Source organism: Chlorocebus sabaeus, chromosome 12 (genome assembly GCF_047675955.1).
Source record: "Chlorocebus sabaeus isolate Y175 chromosome 12, mChlSab1.0.hap1, whole genome shotgun sequence".
Taxonomy (NCBI): Eukaryota; Metazoa; Chordata; class Mammalia; order Primates; family Cercopithecidae; genus Chlorocebus; species Chlorocebus sabaeus.
In genome coordinates, this window is record NC_132915.1 from 64,167,195 (window position 1) to 64,195,170 (window position 27,976).

Below are 27,976 nucleotides of genomic sequence, written 5' to 3' on the forward strand. Positions count from 1 at the left end.
ACCGCTTTGAAGGACACATCTTATTTGGTGATACAAGAGCTATTCTACTTTAAAATATTACTGTCTTTAGTTTTATATTTATAGTTATAGTTAACTTCTTAGATAGCATAATGTCTCTTTCAGTTTATATGATGATTTATATAATGTTCTTTGCCTGATATCCAACGCAGCAGCCTGCAACCGTATTAGTTTATTCATCCTTAATGACAGTGGCTGGAGAAAGGAGGGCTGGAAGCAGGATCACCTGCCTCATTATACATTTGTGATTGCTTTCTGACAACCAGGTGATGGTGATGAATAGCTAACAAGGAGCATTTATCTTATGAGGAAAAAAAGACAGCTGTGGTTTTTTATTGGCCTGTGAGAATCTGTAGTAGAAAATAAAGAATTTCAAACTTTTTTTAAAACAGACTTTTGTTCAAATATATTCTACAGGAAAGGGACTCAAAAAGAGAAAAGTTGGGCTGTTTTGGTTGAATGCATGGAGTTAGGAGAAGTAGAGTCTAACCTGTTCAGGTTTCCCTCTTTTCGTCTACATCCCCTTCGCTTCCTTTTCAAAGTCCCCTGAAGGAACTCTGTAAAGAATAGTTCAGAAGTCACTGATACAGGCCCGGTGCAGTGGCTCACACCTGGAATCCCAGCACTTTGGGAGGCCAAGGCAGGTGGATTGCCTGAGCTCAGGAGTTTGAAACTAGCCTTGGCGACATGGAGAAACCCCGTCTCTACCAAAAATTAAAAAATTAGCCAGGCGTGGTGGGGGGCACCTATAGTTCCAGCTCCTCCTGAGGCTGAGGCACAAGAATCGCTTGAACCTGGGAGGCAGAGGTTGCAGTGAGCCAAGACCGTGCCACTGTACTCCTGCCTGGGTGACAGAGTGAGACTCCATATCAAAAGAAATGTCACTGATACAGATATTTCTCCTACTGAGTTATGACTTCAAGGTAGAAAGAGATAAAGATAAATGGTTGAGTTTGGGATATATATAATCTTCAACTGACCATGCACCAGTAGTAGCCAACCATGGTTCAAGAGACATGTAACCAAAATATGTACTGCATACATACCGTCTCCAAATTCCTATGTGAAATCCTTAGCCTTAATTAATGAGTTTCATGGAACCAGAAATGAATTTACTTACCCCAAATGGACATTTGTGGTTTTATAGTATTTAAAAAAAAAAATTTCAACAGTTTTTGGGATACAGGTGGTTTTTTGGTTACTTGGATAAGTTCTTTTTTTTTTTTTTTTTTTTTTTTTGAGACGTAGTTTTGCTCTTGCTGCCCAGTCTGGAGTGCAGTGGTGCAATCTCGTCTCACTGCAACCTCCACCTCCCAGGTTCAAGCGATTCTCCTGCCTTACCCTCCTGAGTAGCTGGGATTACAGGCACATACCACCATGCCCAACTAATGTTTTGTATTTTTAGTAGAGATGGGGTTTCAACCTGTTGGCCAGGCTGGTCTTGAACTCCTGTCCTCAGGTAATCCACCTGCCTTGGCTTCCCAGAGTGCAGGGATTACAGGCGTGAGCCACTGCACCCAGCCAGATAAGTTCTTTAGTGGTGACTTCTGAGATTTTGGTGCACCCATCACCTGAGCAGTGTACACTATGCCCAAATATAGTCTTTTATCCCTCACCACCCCCGCCCCGCCCTTACTCCTCTAGTCCCCAAAGTCTATTATATCGTTCTTACGCCTTTAAATCCTCATAGTTTAGCTCCTACTATGAGTGAGAACATAAGATATTTGGTTTTCTATTTCTCAGTTACTTCACTTACAATAGTGGCCTCCAGCTCCATCCAAGTTGCTAAAAAGACCATTATTTTATTCCATTTTATGACTGAGTAGTATTGCATGGTGTATATATACCATATTTTCTTTATCCACTTGGTTGATGGCCGTGTAGGTTGCTTCCATATTTTTGCAATTGCCAATTGTGCTGCTATAAACATGTGTGTACATGTGTCTTTTTCATATAATGACTTCTTTTCCTTTGGGTAGATACCCAGTAGTGGGATTGCTGGGTCAAATGGTAGTTCTACTTTTAGTTCTTAAAGGAATCACCATACTGTTTTCCATAGTGGTTGTACTAGTTTACATTCCCAATAGCATCCCAATAGCAGTGTATAAGTGTTCCCTTTTCACCACATCCACAGCAACAACAACTATTATTTTTTTCCTTTTTTTTTCTTTTTTGAGACAGAGTTTCACTCTGTCATCCAGGCTGGAGTTCAGTGGCATGATCTTGGCTCACTGCAACCTCCACCTCCCAGGTTCAAGCAATTCTCCTGACTCAGCCACCTGAGTAGCTGGGATTATAGGCGCATGCCACCATGCCCAGCTAATTTTTGTATTTTTGGTAGAGACAGGGTTTTGCCATGTTTCCCAGGGTGGTCTCGAACTCCTGGCCTCAAGTGATCTGCCTGCCTCGGCCTGCCAAAATGTTAGGTTTACAGGCGTGAGCCACTGCTACTGGCCATTTTTATACTTTTTAATTATTAACTTTATGAAAAAATCTTTGTCCACATCTCTGATAATTTCCTTAGGATAGAATTCTAGAGGTGGAGTTACTGAGTTAAATGATTTGAACAGTTTTAAGGCTTGAGATATATATTTTTCTGAGCTCATGAAGATTGTACCAAAATATATACACACTGGCAATGGATGAATATGCCTGTTATACTTGCCTTCACTAGAATTAACTATTATTATTTTGTCTGATAATTGGCAGCCAAAAGGTGGTAATTTATTGTTTTAAAGTTCAAACTTTTTGTATGTTCATTAAGTATATTTTATTTCCTCTTCTATGAAATGTTTGTTCATATCCTGCCAATTTTTCTATTAAGATCTTAGTTTTTGGTGTTTTTTTGTTTGTTTGTTTTTGTTTTTTGAGATGGAGTTTCGCTCTTGTTGCCCAGGCTGGAGTGCAATGGCACAATCTTGGCTCACCACAATCTCCACCTCCCGAGTTCAAGCAATTCCCCTGCCTCAGCCTCCCAAGTAGCTAGTATTACAGGCGTGCACCACCATGCCCGGCTAATTTTGTATTTTTAGTAGATATGGGGTTTTGCCACGTTGGCCAGGCTGGTTTCAAACCCCTGACCTCAGGTGATCCCCCCGCCTTGGCCTCCTGAAGTGCTGGGATTATAGGCATGAGCCACCATACCCAGCCAAGATCTTAGTTTTAAGTGAAATAAGAAAGTCACAGGACAAATATAGCATGATTCCACTTGTATTAGTTACCAAAATAGTTAAAATCACAGAAGCAAAAACAGAAGGAATGGTGGTGGCCAAAGCCTGGGGTGGGGGTTCTGGGGGGGATTGGGGATTTGCTCTTTCATGGGTATAAAGTTTCAGTTATACAAGCTGAATAAGTTCTAGAGATCTGCTGTACAATGCTATGCTTATAGTTAGTTAACAATACGTGCTGTACACTTAAACACTTGTTAGGAGGTTAGATCTTATGTGTTTTCACCACAATTTTTTTTAATCTCAGTTTTTAGTTATTCACACAAGTTCTTTACACATTAAAGATACATGCCTTTTTCTATAATTATAGCAAATATTTGCTTGTCTTTTAATTTTTGTGATTTTTGACATACAGAATTTCATAATATCTATATGGTTAAGTCTTCAGTTTTCTTTTGTAATTTCATTACTCCTTCTTTCTTTTTTTTTTTTTTTTTTTTTTTTTTTTTGAGACGGAGTCTTGCTCTGTAGCCCGGACTGGAGTGCAGTGACCAGATCTCGGCTCACTGCAAGCTCCGCCTCCTGGGTTTACGCCATTCTCCTGCCTCAGCCTCCGGAGTAGCTGGGACTACAGGCGCCCGCCACCTCGCCCGGCTAGTTTTTTGTATTTTTAGTAGAGACGGGGTTTCACCGTGTTAGCCAGGATGGTCTCGATCTCCTGACCTCGTGATCCGCCCGTCTCGGCCTCCCAAAGTGCTGGGATTACAGGCTTGAGCCACCGCGCCCGGCCTACTCCTTCTTTCAGCAAATGCCCTGGGAGTCTGTGTCTTGAGTCTGGGACTGTGGAGCTCAGGTCTTTCTGAGGAACTCTTTGTATGCACATGGTTCTAACTGAAATCCCTTTCTTAGCCCCCAACCCTGCCACATATTTCTACTCCTCTAACAGTTCAGTCATTGACCCTCCTGAAACCTTTCTTGATTACCTCATGCAAACTTGGGTATGATTTCCATTATGCCTTCATTTGACCTTGTCTGGAGCTCCATTGTAACAATTAACAAATTATTTTATATGACCATAAACTCCATGAGGACAAGAATAGAGTCTTTGAATCCAGGATCTCTCAGAGATCTAGAGAGAAATTGGCCTTTTTCATTTAATACATGAAATTCTTCATATATTGAAAATGATTGAAATCCAAACCACTATTGTAATAATTTTAGTATATTTTAAATATTTACATTAACAAATTAATTTTAATACTGTAATGATTGTACTTAGGACAAAAACAACATGATCATCTCAGTGGATGCAGAAAACACATTTGGCAAGTTTATGATAAAAACACTCAACTAGGAATAGCATCTAACTTCCTCAACCTGATAAAGGGCATCTACAAAAAACCCACAGCTAACATCGTTCTTAAGGTGAAAGATTGAAAACTTTCTCTCTAAGATCAGGAATAAAAGAAGGATGTCCATTCTTAACACTTCTATTCAATATTGTACTGGAAATTCTAGTCATAACAATTAGGCAAGAAAAATAAAAGGTATCCAGATTGGAAAGGAAGAAATACAACTATTGCTATATGCAGATGATACGATCTTATATATAGAAATCTTAAGGAATCCATAAAAACTATCATAACTAATAAACTAGTTCAGTAAGATTGTAGGATACAAGATAATGGGGATGGGCTCGCTTTTAGGAGTGATGAAAATATTTCAAAGTTAGATTGTGGTCAAGAGTTGCACAACTCTGTGAACACACTAAATTGTATACATTAAAAAGGTAAATGTTATACTATATGAATTACATGTTAATAAAGCTGTTATTTTAAAAATAGACTTATAACTTTGAATATAAGGATGAAAAGCTAAATTTGAAGTCCTTTGTAAGTATCAGGCTTGGGCCTGAGATCTTCCTGTCCCCCTTCCCCACAATTCGTGATAGGCTTTATTTTCCACTATATATTTCTGGTGCCTAACACAATGCCTGACAAATGGTATAAGCTCAGTAAATATTGGTAGAATGAATAGAGAATGAATGAATGAATTACAGGGGTTGAACTGACATTAAGCCTAGCTCAGCAAATCTGTTACATTTCTTAGGTTGCTTTGCTTTCACAAAAGATCTGATTAATTTAGTAACATTCACAGAGATTATAGCCTAGCCCCCAGGATGAGTATGATTTTAGCCCTATGAACAAGTTTTAAAGAAGTACAGAAGACAGAGTGGTCAGTGCTGACTGATAGACTAGACAAAGCTCATACAAAAAAATCTGTGATCCAAGCTGAACATGATCTAAAGCATCTAAGTAGGAATTTTAAAAATCAAAATAAATATATAAAAATGGGACAGGCATGGTGGCTCACACCTGTAATCAATCCTAGAACTTTGGGAGCCCAAGGCAGGAGGATCACTTAAGCTTAGGGGTTCGAGACTAGCCTGAGCAACATAGTGAAACAAAAAAATTTTTTAAATTATCTGAGTGTGGTGGTGCACGCCTGTAGTCCCAGCTACTTGGGAGGCTGAGGTGGGAGGATCATTTGAGCCTAGGAGGGTGAGGCTGCAGTGAGCTGTGATCACACTACTGCAGTCTGGCCTGGGCAACACACGGAGACCCTATCTCAAGAAAAAAATAATCATCACAAAATAAATTTAAATCACCTACAATCCCCCTTTCCTATCCTTTCTGTTTACATGCATATATAAATTTTGCATGGATGTAATTATAGCATTAAAATTATTTTATATTCTGCTTTATTTTAATTTAGTTCCTAAGCATTTATCCATGTTGCCATGTAGACTTTATGATTTATAGCTTAGTGTATTCCATTCACTTGTTGAAGTATCCTCACTAGTAGTCCTTTAACTTCAATAAAACTTCACTGATACTACATTCTTTTAAAAGTATACTTGCCTGATAAAACCCCAACTCTGAATGAATATAACCCCTTACCTTCTCCATGTCTCTACTCAAATAGCTAAGCTTTGCTGGAGAAAATTGTACAGCCCAGCATATTTAGCATCACTCTAAATTCATCATTACCAGCTGATAGCGCTCCAGCAAACATGGTTAATGTTCCTAAAACCCACTGAACTTTCTGTAAGAAGTATCGCAAGCACCAACTCCACAAAGTGACATAGTCCAAGATGGGCAGGGATTCTCTTATATGCCTAGGGAAAGCGGCATTATGAAAGGAAGCACAGTGGCTATGGTGGGCAGAGTAAGCCGATTTTCCAGAAAAAAAGCTAAAACTACAAAGAAGATTGTGCTAAGACTTGAGTGTGTTGAGCTCAACTTCAGATCTAAGAAAATGCATCTATTAAGAGATGCAAGCATTTTGAACTGGGAGGAGATAAGCAAAAAGGTCAAGTGATCCAGTTTTAAGTGTCATCTTTTGTTATGAAGACAATAAAATCTTGAGTTTATGTTCAAAAAATTTAAAAAATTAATCATTACCAAAGTTAATATTGGCAGCAGTCTTACTATATTTCTCCAACAAGTATCCTACTCTATTGTTTGCAACAAATATTTCATCCCTTCATTACTCTCTTCTACCTCTCACCCTCCCTTTCTCCTTCCCTATGCTGTTGGTAGTCTTGACTCGTATTTCAGAAGGAAAAAGGAAGCCATCATATGTGAACTCTCTCACTTCCTACCACCAATCTGCAAACATGTCTACAGCCATCCTCTCCTCTCTAGTTGGAGGAAATATTCCACCTCCTAACAAAAGCTAAGTAATCCCTCCCTGGTGCTCTGGATTGCATACCCTCCTACTTGATCACAATTGGTTGCTTACGCAGCAATGACTTCTCTATTCCTCCTCTGAATTGTAACAGTTTGTTTAGATATCCACCTTTCTCCACACATGCCTGTGAATGTTAACGTATCTCAGTGTAATGTTTGAGATGACTACTGGAGCCATGCTTTGACCTAAGGATGGCAGGTTTAAATGACATGTTGAACCTCTGAATTCACTAACCTGGCAGTCTCTGTGCCTCTGGTCTTCTTGATATGTGTGACAATAAATTTCCTCTGTTGTTTAAGCCACTCTGAGATTACTGTCATTCATATGCAGAGGATATCATACCAAAATAGTGTACTCTTTAAGCTACCCCAAATAAAATATTCCAAGTACAAACACTGTGGTTGCTATACAAATGGAACTTTATGACAATTCCCTGATGCTACTCCACTCCCATCTATCCCTTTTAATGTTTGCTGCTCCTAAATTCAACCTATAGTGAAATTCTGGAGCCACTACAGCTTCTCAGGTATGTTATTCCATCATTTAATCTCTTTTCTTAACCTTTCATATCAGTGGGGACAAAAACAAAAGGAAAAGACAGAAAGAATACAAGTACATTTCCCAGAACTGAAGAATATGAGTCTACAAATTGAAAGAGTCCACTGAGCACCCAACATAACAAACAAAAATAACTTATCCCAGGGTCCTTCATCTTGAAAATTTGGAAAACCAAGGATATAGATAAATTCCTAAACTGTTCTTTTAAAAAAAAGTTATAAAAATATCAGGAATCAGAATCAGAATGAGGCTGGTCACAGTGGCTCTCACCTATAATCCCAGCACTTTGGGAGGCTGAGGCCAGATCGCTTGAAGCTAAGAGTTCAAGACCCTCATCTCTTAAAAAAAAAAAATTAAAGATTAGCCAAGTGTGGTGGTGCACACCTGTAGTCCCAGCTACTCAGGATGCTGAGGCAGTAGGATCACTTGAGCCCCCGAGGCATACCACCTTGTCCAGAGAAACTTTTCTAAAGCAGAAGCTGTGGAACTTACAGAGGGTCACGTGGTGTACATGTCTGGAAATAATTAGATCTTTTAAGGATAATCTTGTAAGCCCATGAGTTTACATGGAAGACTTGTTTTTACTGTGTTCTGGTGACAGTGAGCAATTCAAGTAGACCTGTACCTAGCTGCGTTCATTGGGTAGGAAACTCTTGACTTACAGAAAACGTAAATTCACTCTAACCTCCTTTCTATATATTTTCCTGAGATGTTGCCTAGGTTAGAGCTGCTTTGCTTTACAACTACAGGGGTACAAAGAACAGAGCCATGAAGAAAAGTTAAAGAATTTGAGGTAGTATTCCTATTGAAAAGAAAACACTGGCTATGACCATGACATGGTTCCCTGTTGTAAACTGGTAAATTGAACAGTAGTACAGTCTCAAGGCAATAGGAGGGATTCAGGTTAAAGAAAAGAGGAGATTCCTGATTCACATTTATTATAGTTGTCATTTATTGAGCCCTCCCTAAATACCAGTCACTGTCCTAGATGTCTTATATATCTTCTCTGTAACTCCTACCACCACCCTGTAGGAAAGGTATTATCCCCATTTTAAAATGAAACAGAGGCTGAGGGGAATCAAATAACTTGCCAGGTGCTACAGAATTAGTCCTGAGGAGCAGAGTTCTATACCTACCTTTTCTTAGCTCTTTACATTGACCAGAAAGAAACAAAAATGAATGGCCTGATGCTGGAAAGAGCAAATCAGGGTTCTATTTCTCCAGTGTAATGGACGATAGTTTGTTAGTTGAAGGGAGTTCCTATGCCTTAAATAAATATATGTAATATAAAAATAGTTACTGAACTCCCACAAAATGAATGGGAATAAAAGTGGAGCTTAACCAAGAGTATGTTATTGATAGATTCCAGTGACTTTTCAAGAGTTTTCAATTCAGACATAAGTAATTGGCTGGGCACGTGGTGGCTCACACCTGTAATTCCAGAACTTTGGGAGACCGAGGTGGGAGGATCGCTTGAGCCCAGGAGTTCAAGACCAGCCTCGCCAACATAGTGAGACCCCGTCTCTACAAAAAAATTTTAAAAAGAAAAAACATAATTTTAGTTGCCAATACAGTGTAAACTGGACCCTGATTAACAAATATGCTAATTGGCCTGGCTTTGGTGATTTAACTATCTTTCCTTTGAATGCAGCACATTCCAAAGGCCTATTTAATCGAGTATATATCATAGTTATTTATTTGTTTGGTCTCCCTGGGTGAACTGTAAACTCCATGAAGGCAGGCATCAGGTTTGTTTCTTTCACACTACAGTGTCTGGCACTTTGGAGGTGCTCAGTTAAGATTTATTGAGTAATTCCTTTCGTCCTTGGGTGAGACTTTGGCATTTAAGGTTCTCAGGGCCACAGATTCCTTCAAACATTTGCCCAAAGCAGAGAAGGAAACTCTTCTAGAGCACTGTTGTGTACTACTGGGTTGGGCTGTTAGATTTCCCAGGTCCTGCCTCCTTTGGGTGGGGCCGTAGGGCTTGATGCCAGATGGGCTGTGTTTTTGGCAAAGGGCTTGTTCTTATTCTGAGACTTTGACTATAAATGGACTATGCTATTTGCTGTCCCCACAGAACCCAATGGGGCAGCAGCCGACAATGGGAGCACAGAGTCACTACTTTTCCTACTGGAACCTCCCAACATCTACCCAGAGATAGCTCCAGTATAGGTTGGCCAAGCAGGAAATTCCAAGCCCTTTTCCTGAAACTTCAAATAGCTTGAGGAGTCTCTTCAGATGTAGCTGGAAAAGCTCCCAGCGAGCAGAGCTGGGTCTTATGTAACTTTATAGACTACCCTTTTTAGGAAAAAAACAAACTGTTCCTCAGCTAGTGCTGGACTTTTGAAACATATCCTGCATTCTTTCCTAGCTACTCAGCAGTCCCCATTGGAAGCAGCTAATAGGACAGAGTTGAAGACTGTGAGGTTAAAGGGGGAGAAAGGGAGGGCAGGATGTCTGTCATTGTGTCTGGAACCTGCTGTTCTGGGTCCCCTGCTGTGGCTCCCACTAGCAGTAGAGGGAGCGCATTGCCAGGTGTGAAGGAAACTCTAAGAGAGGAGCTGTTGCAAGGATACTCCCCCTGCATATTCCAGAAGCTCATCACTGGATTCCCTAGATCCGTTTCAGCACCCCACACCCCAAAAAGGGCTAGAACTAAGTATGTGTAAATATGTCCATATCTGTAATGAGCCAAATTCTGCTCTGAAGAAATGTTTCCAGTTTGATGACGATTTCGGTTCCTCCTTAGTTCAACTCAGTGAACATTTTAATCATATACCCTGTGCCAGACTTGAGGCTAGGTTAAGTGACTACAAAGATGAAGATAGCCTCTGTCCTTAGCGTCCAACCAAGAAGGAAATAGGAAATGCATATAAATGGTTATAATATACTTCCTTGCTTTATAATCCATAGTACTTTTTGTAATTCTTGTATTTTTAACTCTTCTGAAAGATATATATCAGGTTTATGTTATCTACCTGTGAACTAATGTGCTAATTCAAGATAAAAATACAGGACAATCTCAGCCGGGCGCGGTGGCTCACACCTGTAATCCCAGCACTTTGGGAGGCCAAGGCGGGCGGATCACGAGGTCAGGAGATCGAGACCATCCTGGCTAATATGGTGAAACCCTGTCTACTAAAAATACAAAAAATTAGCTGGGCGTGGTGGCAGGCGCCTGTAGTTCCAGCTACGTGGGAGACTGAGGCAGGAGAATGGCGTGAACCCGGGAGGCAGAGGTTGCAGTGAGCCAAGATCGTGCTGCTGCACTCCAGCCTGGGCGACAGAACAAGACTTCCATTTCAAAAAAGGAAAAAAAATAGGAAAATCTCTTCAGGTATAACTCTTCTTTTACAAGTTTCTCATGAAGGGGGCAAGCACAAGTTTCAAGAATATTTTCATCTAATTTTTGGTTTTTATTTTCATAATGTTCTGAAGCTAATATAAGACATTTTAGAACTTTGAATATAATTTGAATCTTTTAAAACAACATTTAGCTTTCTCAATGAATTATAATTTGCCCTATGCATGCCTGTAGCTTTTATTTCTTCTCTGAATTAAGGTATTAGGCATTTAGTGGGCACTCATTAGATACTTGTTCTCCCAGTACAGGTAGCTGTCCTCTTTAAGGCTGTAAGTGGGTAGTCCCTCTTTGTCTCCTGTGCTGATGTTTCATGAGGTCCAGGCTTTCAGGCCTGTGAGGATCCCAGATGGCCCAAAAGAGTCCATCATCCGACTTATTGCCAGAAAATACAGATAAGCAAAAAGAAGATGTGTATGCATTTTTTAAAATAAAAATGGGATCATACCATGAGTTATACTTTGTTTTGTTTTGTTTTTTCCTTCCTCCTCCCCTGCCTCTTTTATACATCAGGCAAAAGAGCACAGCTACTGTGATATCAAACACACCTGGGTATGAAGCTCAGCTCTGCCACTCCCCAGTTATAAAAACATGGACAATTTTGGTAAAATCTCTGGGCCCCTGGGAAATAATAACATTAAGTTTAACCTTATGAAATGGGCATTTTTGCAGGTTAAAAAAATGCATATTGACCATTTCATATCACCCTAACAGTTCCCACCTTGTATAGTTTTGTCAGCATTAAATGAGATGATGCACATGCAGTTATCACAATGTCTGTCAGTGAGGTACTCACTAATGACTATGAATGTTAATTGCTACTGCTACTACTAAGATGATAATGATGATGACCGCCAAGAAGCAGAAGCACAAATCAAAGGGAACTGATTGAGCAGCCATTCTTAGGTTTCCAACCATGGATTTTGGACTTGAGAATTATACTTTGTTTTTTTGTTATTGTTGTTGTTGTTTGAGACAGAGTCTCGCTCTGTCGCCCAGGCTGGAGTACAGTGACACGATCTCAGCTCACTGCAACCTCTGCCTCCCAGGTTCAAGTGATTCTCATGCCTCAGCCTCCCAAGCAGCTGGGATTACAGACAAGTGCCACCATGCCGAGCTAATTTTTATATTTTTAGTAGAGATGGGGTTTCACCATGTTGGCCAGACTGGTCTCGAACTCCTGACCTCAAGTGATCCACCTGCCTCAGCCTCCCCAATCCTCCTAGGATTGCAGGCGTGAGCCACTGCACCCAACCTGAGAGTTGTACTTTGTAAATTGCTTATTTAAAAGAAAAAGGAAAAAAAAAAAACCGATATCATGAGCATAGTTTCATCTTGACAACAAATCCTACACATCTTTTTGTGTTCTGTAGAATACTTCATTGCATGGATTACATCGTAATTTATTTAACCAATTTTTTACTGAGGGGATTTTAAAAATATTTTTAAATTTTGGCCAGGTGCAGTGGCTCATGCCTGTAATCCCAGCAATTTGAGAGGCCAAGGATTGCTTGAGCCCAGGAGTTTGAGACTAGTCTGGGCAACATAGCAAGACCCTGTCTCTATAAAAAATTATTTTAAATAATTTTTTTTTTGCTTTTGTAAATAGTGCTTCAACAAACATTCATACATATATATAACTTTATGTGTCTTTATAATGTTACTTCTTTTAACTACATTTGATAGAAGTAGACTAGAGAGTATGCTTATTTCAAATTTTGCTACATACTGCTTGGCTGCCCTCTTGAAAATTTCATTAATTCATTTGAAAATATTAATCTATGTATCCCAGACACTGCTAGGTTCTAAGTGTACACCAACAAATAATGGTAGACAGGGTTCCTGCCCCATGAAACTTGCTGCCTAGTGTTAGAAGCCAAATGAACAAGTATAAAACACAATACAGAGAAGTGCAAGGTGCTTTGAGAAAATATAGCCAGTAGTCTGGGAAGGGCCATTGGATTCGGAATATTTTAGCTAAAAACCTAAAGGATGATTAGGAGTTAGACAAATGGAGGGGCAGTGTTCCAATCAGTACCGAGCTGATCCGAGTTGATAGTATGACTACAGGGCAAAAGATGAGAGTGAAGAGGTGATTTATCAAAACTAGGATATACCTTTAGGGAATTTGGATTTTATGGAAAGCCTTCGACGGGTTTTTCAGCATAAGAGTGATATAAGTAGACTTCATTTGATGTCTATTAAGATGATTCTAGGAAGGAAAACTAGGTTAGAGGTTGATGTAGGAACTTAGATAAGTGATAAATATAGGTTGGTCTTTAGTAGCAGTAGGGATGGATAATGTGGTAGGATGTATAAAGTAGCAATAGATATGAGTAACAGAAACCCACCATTGGTGACTTAAATAAGATGGAGGGTTTTTTTCTCTCATCAACAACTGAAGTACAGAGGTAGACAGTCCTGGGCTAGTATGGCAGCTCCACAGTCATTAGAGACCCACACCCTTTCCAGTTTTTTGCTCAGCTATCTCTAGGCCATCCTTATGGCACAAGATGACCTACTATGGCTCTAGTCATCACACCTACCTTCCTAGCAGCAGGATGGAGGAAAGGAGGAAGAAGGATGCACCCTGTTCATCATAAAGAGACTACCCAGAAGTTGCACACAGCAATTCCACCATAACTTGGTCAAATGGCCACCCTTACTTGCAAGGGAGGGAGAAATGTGGAATTTTACTTGGACAGCATTGTACCCAGCCAAATATCAGGGTTCTGTTAATTTGAAAGATAAAGGGAGAACAGATATTTGATTGGCAACTAATAATCTGGGACCTGGGAAGGTGGGGAACTAATTTAATTCAGCTAAATTATTTACAAAATAACAGCTCACACAAAGATACACAATACCACTGTTGAAAAGAGACTTATTTGGCTACGAACCAAAGATTTAACATTAAAAATAATCCTGTTTTCTTGTAAAGAATAACCAAGTGTTAGCTCATGTACATCTCCAGCTTTGGTAGGAATATAGCTGTATTCATTTGACCTGAATCACTACCATGTAAAAGTGTCATACTTGTGATTTTTAGTACTTTGTCATTCATTAATATTCAGAGTATAGAAAAAGGCAGACCAATAGATTGCTGCTATTTTTTTTTTTTTTTCAAGCCCACAGCTAACATCATCGATTGCTGCTGTTTGGAACAAAGTCAAACAAGACCCAAATTAAGGGATTTGCTTATTGTTTTTCTCTATCAAGGATATTAGCAGTATATTATAGTAGAAAGAGCAAGGGCTTTGGATTGAGTCAGACAAAAATTGCAAGCCCAACTCCTCTACTTTCTGGCTCTGTGATCTTAGATAAAGTTTATCTCTGCAAGATCCTCAGTTTCCTCAACTGTAAAATAGAGATAATAATATCTACTTTGCATGGTTATCATGAGGATTAGAAATGCACTTATGGGCCGGACATAGTGATTCACACCTATAATTCCAGCACTTTGGGAGGCTGAGGTGGAAGGATCACTTGAGGCCAGGAGTTTTGAGAACAGCCTGGCCAACATGGGGAAACTCCATCTCTACTAAAACTTCAAAAATTAGCTGGGTGTGGTGGCTCACACCTCTAATCTCAGCTACTTGGGTAGCTGAGGCACAAGTATCACTTGAACATGGGAGGCAGAGGTTGTGGTGAGCCGAGATCACACCACCACATTCTAGCCTGAGCAAGCTTCTTGTCTCAAAAAAAACCACAAAAACCAAAAAACGGAAATGCTCTTATGACAAACATCTAGCATGGTGAGTAACATAGTAAATAATAAATAATCGCTAATAATATTAGAAGAATTACTCTTTAGCAATGACTCGTTTCCTCTAGCTTCTGGTGTGTGGGGAGGTATAACTACAAAGATTCCTAACCATTTCTACATCATTCTTAGGATGCTTCTATAGCAGTTTGCCACCTGTTTATAGAACCTGTAACTATTTGTGATGGTGCCTAAAGTCAGCCCTAAATGTTTGCTCAAAATGAACTCACCCCTACTCTCATGCCTCTCATCCATATTTACTGTGTCCAAATCCATCTGTCTGTTGATAGTTTCCTTGCTATCCACAGCCATACCACATATAGAATGGGGAGTGAGTTCAGGCCTGAGCCAATTCAAGTGTGGATTTGGAACCTGGGAGAAGGGGGAAAAAAATGGCCTCATAGAGGCATGGGATAGTATTAAGCAGAAACAGAAAGATAAAGATGGTTTATGGTTCATTCTACACTCCAGAATGATAATGCAATAAGCTAAATTCTATAGATGCTTTTGAAGTGTTTTATGTGAGGGAAATTAGCCAGTCTGTCAGCTCCAATACAAATAACCTCAGGATTCTTCCTTCACATTCCTCAGTGGCTCCTCAGGGGGGAGTTGCCTCTGAGAACTGTGTCAGCCCCGTGGAAAGAGGATCTCTAGGCAGGCCCACCAGGGTCAGAATTTTAAGATATAGACCTTGAATAGAGAGGCCTTTAAGGTCTAGAGTAGGAGTCAATCAGCAAATTATGGTCTCTGCCAGGGTGTTTTTGTATGGTCCACAAGCTGAGAATGGCTTTTACATTTTTAAAGAGTTGTTGTTTGTTTGTTTTTTTAAAAGGGAATTGCTAAGAAAGTAAATTTCAAGTATTCTCACCAAAAGAAGATAAGTATTTGAGGCAATGGATATGTTAATTAGCTTAATTTAATTTAATTTAATTCCACATGATATTCATAAATCATAGTATCACTTTGTGCTCTATAGATATATACAATTATAAATTGTAAATTTATAAGAAAAAAGTTTTACAAAGATGTGGCAGTACTATACGGCCCACAAAGCCGAAATCTTTACAGAAAGATTTTGCTGATCCCTGATTTTGAGGCCCCTTCTCTGAAAGGAAGTGGGTCTCACCAGAGGCTGCAGGAGGTTTGAACATCTGTTTTGAATCCCAGGGTAGGGACTTACAGAAAAAGAGGTGTCACCATCAACAAAGAATAGATTTCTAGTTCTCTTCAGGAGTTCCGGAGACCTGGCAAACTAACCCAATACTGAGGGATTGCTGAGCTAGAAAGAGTGAAGTCTTGTGTTGGGTTTCGAATACAGTATCGCCTTTGTTCTAACTGAGCAGTAGAATACATCCCTCATTAATGTTGCTCTCTCAGGCCTTTTAGGCTACATTCCAGTGAGTCCTGCTGCTGAATGCCACATCAGTGGGATACAGGCCCCAGATCAGTGTCCTGGGCCCACAAACGGGAGAATTAGCTTTGTGGCTCCTAGATAGACAAGGGAGTAAGTGAAATTGTTTCTTTTGCTTGCATATTTCGAAATTCCTTATTATAAGTTAGTGGAAATTAATACCTTACATCTAGGTAAGCATATTCCTATTTCATCTGTTCCTCAAACCATAGGTGGGGATTATAGGCCTGAAAGAAGGGCACTGCATCTCTGGGCACAGACCAGGCCCACTTCCTAATGTGGCCACTGTGACCCTAGAAGAGGGAGGACACAGGAGAAGGCCAGGGCGCTCTACCTGCATGCATGGATGACCATTATATTTCTGAAATACTGTAGTCCAAAGACTACAGCATTTACATTTTCCTTATTCTTTTTATTTTTCAAATATTTTTTTCCTACCACACACCAGAAGATGGATACAATTAGTCCTTTTACTAGATGGCAAATACAGAGCTTTGAGAGAACAGGTACCCTGCCCCAGATGACCCAGCAAGTTGGAGGAAAACCCAAGAATGAAAGCAGTGTTCCTGTCTTTGGGCATCCTACCACTATCCTAGGCATGAGTAGTTTCCAGATGGAGCTAAGATCAAACTCCTTTATCACTAGTGATCAAATCTGGTTGTTTCTAAGGCTGCACTGTTGTTCTGATGACCGAGTGGATCATCCTTGAATGACAGGGAAAAAATGTATTAAATGAGTTGCTCACCAGCCTGCCTTCTTGCCAGCACCCTGGCTTCTTAAGGTATTAACATGTTGTGTCACTGACGATGACCTACGATTGCAGGAAGATGACGGAGTCACTGTTCCTGTGTGCTTGGCTGCTTGGCTGTTTTGTTTGCACTTCGGCATTCCTACCTGGTGAGTGGTACGTTTTTGTCATTCCACAGCAGTCTGCTCTGCTCCTGACTCCAGAGTAAGCTAGTCTACATCTATTTACATCAGCTTTCCAGCTGTCAGCCTCCTCATGCTCCTGTCTGCCTGATGGGGCAAGTAGACACTCTGGCAGGAGCTGCCTTTCAGGGAGGTTAGTGGGATGTCCACAGAGTTGCAGATACTGTAGTCAAAGTATAAAGTCCCTGCGACCCCAGTCTCTAGGTCTTGCAGGGATGAAGAAGCTTTCAGGAGATTATCTAGGCACAGCTCCTGGCCCAGCGAGATTTCTATCCTAGTGTGTCATGTCTAGGAAAAGATCTCTGGTGGCAGATCTTCAAGAAATTTGATGTACATGCTAAAAACCATACAAATTGGTTGAGGACTGGCCTAACCCATCCTCTGTCTCAAATTCCTATAAAACCCTCCCAAATAGGCTTTCTCTTTTTCCTTACAACGTCAGCACTCAATGCTCTAGTTTGGGACTTATGACTGATAAGGCTGAGCTTCTGGGTAGCTGAGTGGCAGTCTGTCTTTGTTTTTATTCAGATTATTTCAGTGCAGCCAATTTGTGTGTGTGTATGTGTGTACCCTGTCCAGAACAACAGGGCCTGCCTGTCTCAAGAGAGTACTATGAGCAACAGCTTTCAACTTGAGGTCCACCTGGTCCCAGAGGTTTGGTGCTAGACAGCTGGACATATGAAAGCTCTGTTTGTTTCCTTTCGTCTTCCCTGTCCTGTTTAATGCTGAACTGTTTTCAACAAGACTTGCTTCCTACAGAATCCAACTTAGCAACCTGGAGAAGCCTGAGGCCACTCCTGGAGCAGGAAGCTGTCCTAGATTTGGGCAGTAACCAGTAGAACTTGATACTGACGCCAGAGTGTAAAAATAAACACCTCCTACAGTTCTGTCTTAATCCATTGGCATCAGAGTTGCTATTATTAACCCATAGGCCTCACAGGCAGCTGTGATGGTCAGACAACAGCCTGGACAAAACTTATCCTGCCAACTTGGGATCACACTCTCTCCCCTTCACCTACTGGGATATGATCTGGGGCCCCAGGAGAAGCACCATCAGTGTAGGAGCATGCCCTACAACAGGTAATACTAGAGGTGGATCAGTATCTTTGGTTTTGGAGAGCCCTGAGGCTCCCAGGGCCAGCCTACCAGCCTAGAGTATGATGGGCACAGACAGGATGACTGAGTCCGTCCTATCGTAGGGGAGGAAAAAAAGGAATGTGACCCTTCCATTTCCTTTGGCTCTTTTAGAGATTTTGCCTGCCACTTCCCTGACCTGAAGCCTTTAGATTTTCTGGGAAATTGGAACAGGAGAGAGGAAAGAGCTCCACTGGTCATCTGCCAAAGATATAGTAATAATAATGACTTATTACTAAGCATCTACCATGTGTTGGGTACTTTATGTACAATGTCTTATTTTTACTTCAAGCTTTTCAGGGAAAATATGACAGTCTTACAAATGAGGAAGGTGAAGTTTAGTGAGGTTGAGTGACCACCCAGAATTCCACAGCTGGCAAGTAATGTGTCAGAGTTGGACCCAGACTTGTCTTAACACCAAAATCCATGTTGTGAATCATAGAACCTAGGCTGCTGAATACTCAGGACCCAGGCCAGGCTTCAGCTACCTGCTTTTTAAATTTGGGGGCTTAAGTAAACAAAAATATATAAGTTACTCTCACTTTAGCCCTACAACTAAAGCAACAGTTGCTGGTACACAGAAATGGTTTTTGCTGCCACCTGCGAGTGAGCCAGTCCCAGTGCGCTTACCATGCACGGTGAGCTGGACTCCAGAGACTAGCAGGGCAAGCCTCCTGGAAGATGAGATGCCTCCGGGGAAAGGCTTTGACCCTGCCTAAGGAGTCTCAGACCATGACTCCTCTGTGGAGAACATGGCCAGATTGGAACCTGGTTCCCCAGGGGAACAAGGCTTTGATGGCTCTGGCAGTCATGCTGAGGGAGGGGTGTATTTGAATAAAAAGATTCCTTGAAGGACAACTAGGCTTCCCCCCTCTGTTTTTCCAACCTCCTCCACCCTGGCCCCACAACTGGCTTCTGTAATTCAATCTAGATTCTTCTCATAGCCTACTTTACTGTGCATATGTGGCCTTTTATTTACAGCTTTGGGCATTCTGATTGGATAGCAGCTTCCTAGCTGGCATGCTTCAGTCCATTGCCTGTGGGGTGGGGGAGCACAGTACACTCTGATTTTGCTTCCTTTTAGTCCAGGAGCTAAAAGGAATAGCCAGAGGGCTGCCCACACAGCCAAAGGACTGACCACACTGAGCAATCAAAGAGCAGCATAGGGGCCTTTTTTGTTCCAGCTAACTTGCTCCTGCAAATACACGCTTGAGAGCCATCCTCCAAGCAAAGCAGTCTGTGCTGAGGCTTTCAGCATCCACCCCTCGTACACTGTCTCTGGTCTTGGTGGCTTCCTGCTCCCTTGCTGCTCACCTGCACCTAGCATTGGGAGGCTTTAGCCTGTGGGCCTTACTCACTGCTGCATTCTCCATCGCCTCATCTGAAGAACTCGGTCTATCAAGGTAGGAACCAAATCTTTCCTAATTCCCTGTAGTCTTCCTCTCTCCCCCTAATACATCCTCAAAAGAAATAGGGTTTACAACAAAATCCCAATCTCTAGAGACTTACAGCTAGCAGTTAGAAGCCAGGCACCTGGGAGTATAGGTGTGTTTATGTGTATTTGTATTCATGTTGGAATGCAGGAGGTTTTTTTTTTTTTTTTTTTTTTTTTTGAGACGGAGTCTTGCTCTGTCACCCGGGCTGGAGTGCAGTGGCTGAATGTCAGCTCACTGCAAGCTCCGCCTCCCGGGTTTACGCCATTCTCTTGCCTCAGCCTCCCGAGTAGCTGGGACTACAGGCGCCCGCCACCTCGCCCGGCTAATTTTTTGTATTTTTAGTAGAGACGGGGTTTCACCGTGGTAGCCAGGATGGTCTCGATCTCCTGACCTTGTGATCCGCCCATCTCGGCCTCCCAAAGTGCTGGGATTACAGGCTTGAGCCACCGCGCCCGGCCTTTTTTTTTTTTTTTTTTTTTTTTTTTTTTTTTTAACACACTGCATAGGAACCTTCCCTTGGGCTCCAGGTTTTAATTTGGCTTAGGTTATAATTAGACCTGAAAAGGACCTTAAGAGGTCATCTGATTGAGCCCACTGCTTCCAAACAGGTGCTACAGGTTGAGTTAAGGAGGGAATCAAATGGTTGGCCTAATGGAGAAAGGTATATACTTTTGCTGGCTGGATCAGCAGAAGAAAATAATTTTTTGTTTTCTAGATTGAATCCCTTTTAAGCATAGAGAGACCCTAGGGGCAAAGCTAGGCTTATTATCATCAGATTTTTATGGAATAAAGAAAAGCAACCCTTTCAGCTCAGTGAGGTTCAGTGGCTTTAGCGTATTCTTTTCTTGGGTATACGTTCCGAATGCTGCAGTCTGCATTTATTGAACTGGGGCCTTGGGTGCTTGGGGCCTTTTACCTTTTAGGCTGCTAAGCCCATTCTACTTCAGAGCCAAGCCTCTTCTGGAATGTTTGTCTTTGACTTTTGGGGGTGGACATTTAGCTGAACTTTTCTACAACATATGTGAGAAGCCAAAAGCAAACCAAGTTCTGTGCTTCGAAAGAGGACTCTATATTAAGGAAGCCTAATAAGGCAGCAACTGGTGTGTCTGGGACAGCCCTTCAGGCTAGGCCCCTTCCAACACACTCCCAGCATGCTGTCTGGCCTCACTTGGAGTCCAAAATAACATGATACGAGTTAGAAACAGCGGCCTCCTCAGCTAGCAGCAGCTACACTCTACTTGGAGGAAAGACAGATGACCTTCTGGGCATTGGCCGCTATTCCATTTATGGAATCAGACTCCTGATGCCATAGCCAGGTGCTCTCAGCATCTAACAACTTGTTTATTCTCTCTTTACAGTTCAGTCCTAGATACCCACAGGAATCATTGTTACCACCAGTTCTGAAATCTCCAAATTCTTTGAGCCTCTGTCATACATTTCACACAGAAGTACTTGTCTTGTAGGAAACTCAGAGCCTCCATCTAATCTTATGGCAGGGGTGGAGGGTAGTTATGCAAGCTGACTTTCCAAATTCATGTACAAAGTTTTATTTCTGTTCTGGGAAGTTAGGTTTGCTATTAGTGAAGTTAATCAACATCTATTTACAAACATTTGGTTTGGGAGGCATGAAAAAAGAGAGATGTTTCTGTCAGTTAATTATTTATTTAACTCCCCATTATCTCTAACTCCCAACAAACCATGGTCAGTTCTGCCTTTGCCAAGGGTCCCCTGGAGGTGCCTTTAGGGGCCCCCACAGTGAGGAGAGGGAATTGGAGTGCATGGGGCATTAGGCCTCCTCTGCTTCAACCAGGGTAGCTGTTTTATGTATTGGGGCTGAAAAATTAAAAGCATTGCTCTAACCCTTACATCCTGAAACTTTCTTTTTACTGTTCCGGCCTTCTCCAGAGGCATACTGGCAATCATAACGAAATTATGAGCCCCTCAAATTGGGCTGTTACCCCTGAACATCCAGCATAGCTCCTTATACGCAGGAAGGGTACAGTAGATGCTTGTGGCTGGATTACTTGCTTGATTGACTCAAGATGATATTAATTGATAGCCTCAGGATAATTCTAGATCAGAGAATAGAGTACAGTATGTAAGAATTTACTTTGATGTGTTATGGTTTGAGCATTTCCGACCTTTGCTACTGGAATCAATCACACAGTCTGAGGTGAAAATTTAGCCAAAAGGAATTACCCTAACTGAGGTTGTCGCTGTTGGAGAGGGATACCCAAGTAAGTCAGCACAAACAAAAGTACCTTCTGTTGATTTCCAAAGATTTGTATGATTTCAGTCCACCTCTGTCCCTAGTGTACTGACGTGAAAGGTCAGCAGAGTGATTATTGGGAAGACCAGGCACAAAAGTGTACTAAAATCATACAGTCCTGCCTGTTGCTTAGTACTGCTTACTTTTGCTAAAAATTACCTTCTTGGACAGTTCCCAAAACTACTCATTGTCTTGATTGTGGGAAATGCAAAACTTTTCTCTGCTAAACTATACTTATTAACAGCATCTAAACTGGTTTTTTTTTTTTTTTTGAGACGGAGTCTTGCTTTGTCGCCCAGGCTGGAGTGCGGTGGTGCGATCTCAGCTCACTGCAAGCTCCGCCTCCCGGGTTTACGCCATTCTCCTGCCTCAGCCTTCTGAGTAGCTGGGACTACAGGTGCCCGCCACCGCGCCCAGCTAATTTTTTGTATTTTTAGTAGAGACGGGGTTTCACCGTGTTAGCCAGGATGGTCTCGATCTCCTGACCTCGTGATCCGCCCGCCTCGGCCTCCCAAAGTGCTGGGATTACAGGCGTGAGCCACTGCGCCCGGCCTGAACTGTTTATCTGCAGCCTGCAGTATACATCTGCATATCTTTTGTGAGGGTGACTTTGTTTTAAATTAGCTTATATGTTTTATAAAATTATAATGTTTTGTTTTTTATAAAGCTAAATAACAGGACATACATGAAAAAACCAGCCACATTCAAATAAAGTCTGTAAGTTCAGTTAATTGTAATGTTCTCAATGTTAATTGCTTTAACAAATGTACCTTGATTATGTAAGATGGTAACATTAGGGGAAATGGTTGAAGGACGTACAGGAACTCTGAACTATCTTTTCAACTTTTTATAAATCTAAATTATTCCAAAATAAGTAGTTAGCTTTTAAAAATTCATACACAGCAATAAAGGTCTTCACAATGAAAAAAAAAAAAAAGCCAAATAGTGGCTGGGCGTGGTGGCTCATGCCTGTAATCCCAGCACTTTGGGAGGCCGAGGCAGGCGGATCACCTGAGGCCAGAAGTTCAAGACCAGCCTGGCCTACATGGCAAAACCCCGTCTCTACTAAAAATACCAAAATCAGCCTGGCGTGGTGGCGCACTCATGCAGTCGCAGCTACTCGGGCGGCTAAGGCAGGAGAATTGCTTGAACCCGGGAGGTGGAGGTTGCAGTGAGCTGAGATCCCATCACTGCACTCCAGCAAGCCTCAGCCAGCTTTTGAACATATTTTTTAGGCCAGGTGTAGTGGCTTCTGCCTGTAACCCCAGCACTTTGGGAGGTCTAGGTGGGCAAATTGCTTGAGCTCGGGAGTTTGAGACTAGCCTGGTCAACATGATGAAACCTTATCTACCAAAAAAAAGAAAAGAAATACAAAAATTAGCTGGGTGTGATGGCACGTGCCTGTAGTCCCAGCTACTTGGGTGGTGGCCATGCAGAGTGAGTTCCTAGCATTCCTAGCATTTTTTGGAGTAATAACAGTGCTTTATATTTTTATAAAATGGTCAGTTGACAGAGCATTTTCACGTACTGTTTTGAATAGACCACTGTTCAGATCTATAGTAGGGGGCATATGTTTCCCCCTAGCCTTCAACTCCCCATAAAGTAGCCTAGTCCAGGCACAGGAAGACTCAGTAAGCAATGTTTATATTCATGCCTGCTTTATTTTGAGCACTCCTGGATCTCTCTATTGCTTAGGAAAGCTGCCCAGATCACTACTGAGTTCTGGAGGATGCTGGGATTGAGGAGTGGGGAAAGGTATCCATATCCAGTCTTTTCATGTTTCTCTAAGGTTACCGACCTATTTTGGTCACAGTTGTGTAATCTCCTTTGTGGGGGTTTTGGATATTAACCAACATCTTATCACTTAATAATAGTATTATACTTACTGGGTATTTACTATATGTCAGGCACAATTTAAGTGCTTGATAATATTAATTCACTTAATGTAGTTGGTGGTATTTTTATCACCATTCTACAGGAAATGGGGGCAGGGAAAGGCAAGATAACAGGCCTAGGATCATACAACACTCAAACAGATATTAGTGCATTTTGTAACTGTTAAATTTATTGCATTCAGATTTTACTTGGCGGGTTACAGTGGCTCATGCCTATAATTCCAGAGCTTTGGGGGGCTGAGGCAGGAAGATCTTCACTTAAGCCCAGGAGTTCAAGGTTGCAGTAAGCTAGGATGGTGCCACTGCAGCCTGGGCAAAAGAAAGAGAGACCCCGTCTCAAAACAAAATAAAAGCCACACAAAAAATTTTTACTGATGTACAGTTTAGATACTTGTTACTGATATTCTTTATCCTGAGATAGTTTTACTTCCTGAATTAATGGATTCATGTTTTCTAATAACTTCTGAAATATTATCTGTCATTATCTCTTCAAATATTACCTCTCCTTGATTCTCTACCAAAGATTCTAAGTATATTAAACATTTTCATTCTGTCTCATCTCTTAACTTCTCATTCACTTTTCTGTTCTCTGTTTTTTCGTGCTGTATTCTATGTGATTTCTTCAGATTGATCTTCCAGTTCACTAATTCTCACTTCAACTTCATCTTTTCTGCTCTTAAATTTGTCCTTTCATTTTGTTTTTTGTTTTTTGTTTTTTTCTTTTTTGAGACAAGGTCTCACTGTGTCACCCAGGCTGGAGTGCAGTGGTACTTTCATGGCTCACTTTAGCCTCAATCTCCCAGGCTCAAGCAGTCTTCTAACTACAGCCTTCTAAGTAGCTGGGACTACAGGTGTACACCACCACACTCTGCTTGCTTGCTTGCATATGTATGTACATGTGTATGTATCTAGTGACAGAGTCTTGCTATGGTGCCCAGGCTCTTACCAAATTCCTGGCTTCAAGTGATCCTCCTGCCTCAGCCTCCCAAAGTGCTGGGATTACAGGTGTAAGTCACTGTACCTGACTGAGTTTTTATTTTAATAATTATTTTTCTTTTCTTTTTTTTTTTTTTTTTGAGACGGAGTCTCGCTCTGTCACCCAGGCTGGAGTGCAGTGGCCGGATCTCAGCTCACTGCAAGCTCCGCCTCCCAGGTTTACACCATTCTCCTGCCTCAGCCTCCCGAGTAGCTGGGACTACAGGCGCCCACCACCTCGCCTGGCTAGTTTTTTGTATTTTTTTAAGTAGAGACGGTTTCACCGTGTTAGCCAGGATGGTCTCGATCTCCTGACCTCGTGATCCACCTGTCTCGGCCTCCCAAAGTGCTGGGATTACAGGCTTGAGCCACCGCGCCCAGCCTAATAATTATTTTTCTAACTTCTAAACATATTTCGTTCTTTTTCAGATCTGCCTGGTTATTTCTAATAATTCATTGCCACTCACCTTTGAGATTTATCTTTTAAAACATTTCACACATAGCTGATTTATATTCTGTAACTGACATTTTTGGTATCTGAAGTTCTTGCAATCTAAATATATTATTTATTGTTTTCTCTGTTATGTGCTCATGGCTTCTTTGTGATCATTAATTCTAATTTTTGTTGCTCTTTAATTTTGAGAATTCTGTTGACTTAGGTTGGGAAATATTTTCCCCCAGAGAAAATTCATATCTGCTTCTACCAAAAGCTATGGAACACCACCTACCGTGGATCATGATGAACTTCCTTCAGGCTTCCCTGTTTCTGCTTAATGCAGAACTCTCAGGTTTAGCCCCCTCACCCTTGAGGGGGCTAAGTCTTCCAGTGGCGCAAGTCTTATCATCTTGGCTGCAGTGATGCTCTGGGAATTGGCCCACAGGGAACCCTGGTCCTCCCCCTTGCTTACTGCATAGCTCATGAATTTTTCTCTTTTTGGGGAATTGCGTAGTCACAGAGATGTCTCCTATATACTGAGAGACCTGAAATGCTTTTAAAAGTATATATTGCCCAGGCACTGTGGCTCATGCCTTTAATCCCAGCACTTTGGAAAGCTAAGGCAGGAGGATTCCTTGAGGCTGGAAGTTCAAGATCAGCCTGGGCAACATAGCAAGATGCCATCTCTACAAACACATTTAAACATTAGCCAGGCATGGTGGCACATGCTTGTAGTCCCACCTACTTGTGGGAGCTGAGGCAGGAGAATTGCTTGAGCCCAGCTCAAGGTTGCAGCGGGCTATGATTGGGCCACTGCACTCTAGCCTGGGTGACAGTGAGACCCTATTCCCTTAAAAAATAATATATATATTATATAGGATCTCGTATTTCACATATTTTGCAGTGAAGGGGGCCCTGTAATGTCTTGATTACCATAATGTAGGAAGCAGAATTATCTTTATGTGATTTGGTATCCTTTTGTTTTTGTTTTTTTTTTTTTGAGATGGAGTCTTGCTCTGTCACCCAGGCTGGAGTGCAATGATGCTATCATAGCTCACTGGAGCCCAAAACTCTTGGGTTCAAGTCAGCCTCCTACCTTAGCCTCCCAAGTAGCTAGGACCATAGGCATGTGCCATCACATCCAGCCAATTTTTAAATTTTTGTGTTGACAGTGTCTCGCTTTATTGCCCAGGCTGGTCTTGAACTTCTAGGCTCAAGCAGTCTTCCCTCCTCAGTCTCTCAAAGCACTGATATTTTACTTTTTAAATTAGCTTAAAAGGGCCGGGCATGGTGGCTCACACCTGTAATCCCAGCAGTTGGGGAGACCAAAATGGGAGGCTCACTTGAGGCCAGGAATTCGAGACAGACCTGGCTGACATAATGAGACCCCCCATCTCTAAAAACATAAATTTAAAAAAAAAGAATTTTTTAAGTTTAAAAAAGAAAAAAAAATAAATAGCTTAAAAGGCTTTTTTGATACCATTGTATATACCTTGTATACACAATTTTAATGGTTCTATTATATTCCATTACATGGGTAGCTCACTAGCCATTTTTTCATTGGATACTTAGAATATTCTCAATTTTTCTCTGTTGCAACTAATATTGCAGTGAACATCACTGGGGAAATATGAGGCAAATCGAGGAGGGTAGAGATATAAAGAAAATGGATAACTGTTATTCTGGGGCAAGAGTTGCAAACTCAGATGCCTTATAGGAGCCAGACAAATAAATAAGTAAAATGAACCAGTGAAGCTGCCATGAGGAGTGGTGGGAACGTGGCAAACTGAAGGTCACATGCTCATCTATTGAGGGGAGCCACTTCTCAGCTCCAGCTGATTGTTATCATGTAGGAATGAGGGCTTAGTATAGCTAGTTCTTTTTTTTTTTTTTCAAGCAAGACAAGATGGAAATCTAGACTTTTTTCTAGAAATCTCCAAAATGTTTATGGTGGCATTTTTACTATACAAAGCACATAAAACCTATTGACATACTAGATGTGACAGTCAGGCTGTCACTGCAGCCTTTGCTAATGTTTATGATGGCATTTTTACTGTGCAAGCCACATAAACCTATTGACACACTAGATGTGATAGTCAGGCTGGCACTTTGCAACCTTTACAGCCTTTGCTCCAGGGTCATGACTGTGGATATAAATGGGAGGGAATGTACTGACTGAAGACATAGCTGCTCAGTCATGTTTCCATTCTCAGAATGAGCATGGAGTGTAATGAAGGGTTTAAGATCTCGGCATTAAATATTTATTGACTAAGCACTTTACTATGGCTTGGCTTTCAGTTTTTCTTCTTCCTTACCTTCTTCTTCTTCATCAAATATGCCATTCTCAGAAGAGGCTGACCTTCTCAAAGCCAGCTGAGCTCCATTTCACCTGCTGTGCTTGCCATCCATTCAGTAGCTTTGTTTTTGTTTGTTTTTGAGAAGGGGCCTTGTTCTGTTGTCCAGGCTTGAGGGCAGTGGCACAATCTCCACTCACCGCAACTTCTACCTCCCGAGCTCAAGCCTTCCTCCCACCTCAGTCTCCCAAGTAGCTAGGACTACAGGTGCATACCAGCAAACCCAGCTGATTTTTGTATTTTTTATAGAGATGGGGTTTCACCATATTGCCCAGGCTGGTCTCGACTCATAAGCTCAAGCAATCCGCCCACCTCAGCCTCCCAAAATGCTGGGATTACAGGTGTGAGCCACCCCACCCGGCAGCCATTCAGTAGCTTTATCAGACATCATTGGTCCTCCACTATGTACCAAGGCCCTTTGCTCAGAATTACCTATCAATGTATAAGACACAGTTCCACCATCTAGAAGTGTACTGTCATTAAGACATAATAAAATGGCCAAGTCTTGATACCAAA

At 41.5% G+C, this 27,976-nt stretch overlaps 1 protein-coding gene across 6 annotated transcripts in view; it reads left to right on the plus strand.

The window, feature by feature from the left end:
* The window catches only part of RUSC2 (RUN and SH3 domain containing 2), a 69,569-nt gene that overhangs the window by 10,428 nt on the left and 31,165 nt on the right, over positions 1–27,976 (plus strand). The window contains exon 2 of one of the 6 annotated variants that reach the window (XM_037998283.2): positions 16,855–16,928. The exons of 4 other annotated variants lie outside the window; for them this stretch is intronic. The gene's annotated coding sequence lies outside the window, so the exon portion shown is untranslated. Of the gene's footprint in view, positions 1–16,854; positions 16,929–19,192; positions 19,499–27,976 lie in introns of those variants that run through there. One more of the 6 variants, XM_073021754.1, reaches the window with a different exon arrangement.